Source organism: Jaculus jaculus, chromosome 1, assembly GCF_020740685.1.
Source record: "Jaculus jaculus isolate mJacJac1 chromosome 1, mJacJac1.mat.Y.cur, whole genome shotgun sequence".
NCBI classification, from domain to species: domain Eukaryota; kingdom Metazoa; phylum Chordata; class Mammalia; order Rodentia; family Dipodidae; genus Jaculus; species Jaculus jaculus.
In genome coordinates, this window is record NC_059102.1 from 101,227,552 (window position 1) to 101,232,069 (window position 4,518).

The following is a 4,518-nucleotide window of genomic DNA, read 5'->3' on the forward strand; positions in this document are numbered from 1 at the left end:
GCACAATATGATTTTAAGGCCAGGCATGGTGGTACATACCTTTAATCCCAGCATTCAGGTGGCAAGAGATAGGAGAATGGTTGTGAGTTTGAGGCTACCCTGAGACTACATAGTTAATTATAGACCAACAGGGCCTAGAGTAAGACCCTACCTCCAAAGAGTAAAAATAAATAAATAAATAAATAAATAAATAGAGACCTTAAAGCAAAAACATTTTTAACAGACTATCCTATATTCAAAGGGTTAATTTATCAACATAATATAACAATTGTAAATCTGTGCAGTTAGCATTGGAAAACCTAAACACATAAAACAAACAGTAAATGTCCAGAAGGGGATAACATATTGCAAAACAGTATTAGTGGATTTCAATATCCCACTTTTCATCTGATGGCTGCTTATCATGGCCATATTTCAGGATTTTGGTTCCAATGACCACCCTGAAAGGAGAGGATAGTGTTTCTGACCCAGTAAAAGAACAGGCTTTTTAACCACTTATAATGAAAACAGTACATTCCTGCCTGTGGCCACCTGCTGTAAGTGCAGCATTCATCTAGAGCTATCTTTGGTATTTCTTAGGACTTGAAGGGAATGGGGAAACAAAGATAATCGGATGCTCATCCTGCTGGCTATGCTGCTATTCTCTCTGGTACAGGACTTTCATGTTCTCTGCCAGCATCAGAAAGCAGTGGCAGTCACAAGTAGAGTACAGTCTGGGAGCCTTCACAGTTAATGATAGACTCTTAATTTTCTCATTTACCCTAGAAGGATGGAACCAGTTCTATCTTCCTCACAGAATTATTCACATAAATGAACAGACTAATATTACTATGGACATACTGTCGACTTATATATAAGATGGGATGATACTACTACAACACAAGCTGACTGTCATAAGCAGAGTCCTATGTCATAGCAATGAGATGTTCAAAATATAATACTTTACAATCATTACAAGTTAATAAAGCTCTAAATTATTAGGCCCTATTTTACAAGCATTCCATGTGGTTTTGGCACCAAGAGATAGCAGACACAAAATAATGGTGTAAGTGGTACTTTCCTAAGCATGCAAAGGAACTTTGTGGAACTTCTGGAAGCTCATAAAGTGAAGCTAAAACAAAAATCTCCAAAATATCAACCACCACATGCTCCACCATGCCCAGTGCACGCACACCCTTAATCCCAGCACTTGGGAGGCAGAGGTAGGAGAATCACTGTGAGTTCGAGGCCACTCTGAGACTATATAGTGAATTCCAGGTCAGCCTGGGCTACAGTGAGACCTTACCTTGAAAACAAAAAAGAGAGAGAGAAAGCCAATATATTACCCACAGAATAGGAGAAAAAAATTGCCAACTCTACTTCTGATAGAGGCCTAATATCTAGAATCTACAAAGAATTCAAAAAACTAAACAATAAAAAGTCAAATAACCTAACCAAAAAATGCAGAGCTAAATAGGGAGTTCTCAAAGGAAAAAATACAAATGGCTAACACACACTTAAGAAAATGTTCAACATTCCTAACCATCAGGGAAATGCAAATTAAAACAACTATGAGGTTCTAGTAAGGATAGCAATCATTAAAAAAAATCAAACAGTAAGAAATGTTGGTGAGGATGTGGAGAAAGAGGAAGCCTCATTCACTATTGGCGGGAATGTAAACTTGTACAACCACTATGGCCATCAATATGGAGATTCCTGAAAAGGATGAATATAGAGCTATGAACAGACCCAGTTATTCCCTTACTGGGCATGTACCCTAAATGCCACATGCTTCACTACAGAGATATTTGCTCAACCATGTTTACAGCTGCTCAATTCATTATAGATAAGAACAAGAATAAATTCAGTTGACCATCATTGGTTGAATGGAAAATAAAGTTGTGGTACATTGACACAATGTAATTCTACTCAGCAGTAAGAAAAAAAATGATACAATGAAATTTGTAGAGAAATGGACAGACTTGGAACAGATCATACTCAGTGAACTCACACAGTCACAGAAAGACAAACGCCACATGGTGTCACTCATCTGCAGGTCCTAACCTGGATCAGTTTGCTGACAAACCTGATAGGCAATGCAAGACCCAGACAATAGCAGTAGAAGGGTTTGGAGGGAGGGAAAGAAAAGGGGGGGAAATAAACACAAAACTAAACCCAAACGAACTGACACCATAGAAACCTTTATCCTTGAAGATAAACTAAAAGGTCGAACCCTCAACAAGAGTATGTGGCGGCACCTGGAAGAAGGGCCCTGGAGAGAGTGTGATGAAGCCTAACCTTAAAATTTTTTGTCTCTGGTCTGCAACTCCCAGTACAAGAAATCAGTTGCTACCTGCAATGTGCTATTGATCAGAGAAATCTCTAAGGTCCCCAAGACATGATAAGCTTCTGCCAAAGCACTTACTTACCCACCTAAGGTAAAAGGTAAAACCCATTGCTGAAGACACCATATGCCTCTCACATAGAACACAGAGAGATCTGGCTGAAATCTGCAAGAGGGTCGGTCCCCAGACAGTTAGTCTATCTAATGCTGGGAAGCACTGCATGAGTGACTGGGGTAAAGTGACTAACAATGGTGGGAGAAACGAGGGGCCTAAGCTACTCAGAAGCAAACAGCCTGACAAGATATACACATCAGTGCAATAGTGGCACACAGCTTTGGTGGGTAACCAATGGCTTTGTGATTGGCTAAGAGATCCTAAGAAAGGAACCCATATCTGGAATTGGAAACCAGGTCAGAATCCAATGGAGACAAAGATTATTTTTTCCAGTGTCAAGTTCCCACTAGTCTTTGGCTAAAAGAGGGTGTACAGCCATCAAACTCTCCCTAAATTGAAAATGTGTATCCTATTTAACCTATGCTGAATTCACTCTTCATTGAAGAATCTGTTTTTCTTTTTTAGAAGATAGTAAGACCCAATGAGATAAACTACCCCTCACACTTCAGCCAAACCCCAATTGAAACCATAGAGGAATTGGGGAGATGAGCAAGAGTGCTGCTTCCTTCCAGTACTTGGGAGGCAGAGGTAGGAGGATCACTATGAGTTCCAGGCCACCATGAGACTACATAGTGAATTCCAGGTCAGCCTGGACTAGAGTGAAACCCTACCTTGAAAAAACAAAACAAGAAAAAATACTGCTTCCTTGGTGAGCCTGACAGTCAGCACCAGGGTGAAGGAGACAGATGCTGAGGATACTCAAAGCAGACAAAAGCAGAGATCCAGAGGCTCCTAAGAGCTCATCATTGAAGTAGACTTAAAACACACCCACTACAGCTCAGAGAATTTTGCAGAAGAAGGACTGGACAGATTTTAAGAGCCACAGGTTGGAACACCATGCCCAGAGGTATTTCCTCCCCCTATAACTGACTTCTGCTCCCACAGTGCAAAACTCACAACCCCATGGGGAATACCTACAACCCCACTGAGGAGAGCCCCCAGTGGAATGGGAGCAGAGAGGAGGAAAAAAATGGTTCTAACACATGATGTATTCATACTAAGTATGTCCTTAATAAATAAATTAAAGTAAAATATCCTAAATTGGGGCTGGAGAGATGGTTCAGTGGTTAAGTACTTGTGTGTGAAGCATAAAGACCCCAGTTCTAGGCTCGATTCCCGAGGACCCACATGAGCCAGATAGATGCACAAAGGGGCACATGCATCTGGAGTTCGTTTGCAGTGGCTGGAGGCCTTAATGTGCCTCCCTCTCTCCCTCTCTCTCTCTCTCTCTCTCTCTCTCCCCCTCCCTCCCTCCCTCCCTCTCTCCCTCCCTCTTTCTGTTTGTCTGTCATTCTCAAATAAATAAATAAAAATAAGCAAAAAAAATTTAATATCCCAAATTGCTTACCACATTGAACAGCACTCTTGAGAGACATTACCACCCAGGAGCTTCTTGCTCTGCCCCCAGTGTGAGCTCTTCCTCTGCCTTGGCTTCCACCTCTTCCTGTAACAGCTTCCCTTTACTTAGATTGCATCTTGGGGTTAACATTCACAAGAAGTGTATCCATAGGTAAGCTGTCTGGGAGAACTCAATATTGAAGGTTTTTCCCGCAAATACTTCATGTTTCCAGTAGTACAGGTTCTCTGTTCCTCAGGGTCATTTTCACAACTTTCAGGGGTGTATGCATGCGACATCTACACATGAGATTGTTCCATGGACTTGTGTTCCATTTGTCAATTCAATGGATACAGTTTCATAACTCAATTCATCAAAACTCATGAGTTTCATCCTAGCAATACTGTCTCCCTTTTAGTCCAATTATACACACAATGCTAATCCCAGAGACCCACTGACCATGAATTTGAATGACTGGAAATGCCTCCTGCACTGGCTCAGGAAGTAAAGGGATCTCAGAGGTCACACTCCTTTTACTTTAAAAAACAGTGGGGCGGGGGGAACAGGGCATAGTGGCTCACATCTTTAATCTCAGCATGTGGGAGGCAGAGGTAGTAAGTTTGAGGCCACCCTGATACTACATAGTGAATTACAGAAGAGCCTGGGCTAGAAGAACTAACTTCA

The 4,518-nt window shown here is 41.4% G+C and overlaps 1 pseudogene; it reads right to left on the reverse strand.

Annotated features, from left to right (window-relative positions):
* Positions 1-358: 358 nt before the first annotated feature.
* On the reverse strand, positions 359-4,227 carry LOC123463358 (annotated as a pseudogene).
* Positions 4,228-4,518: the final 291 nt, after the last annotated feature.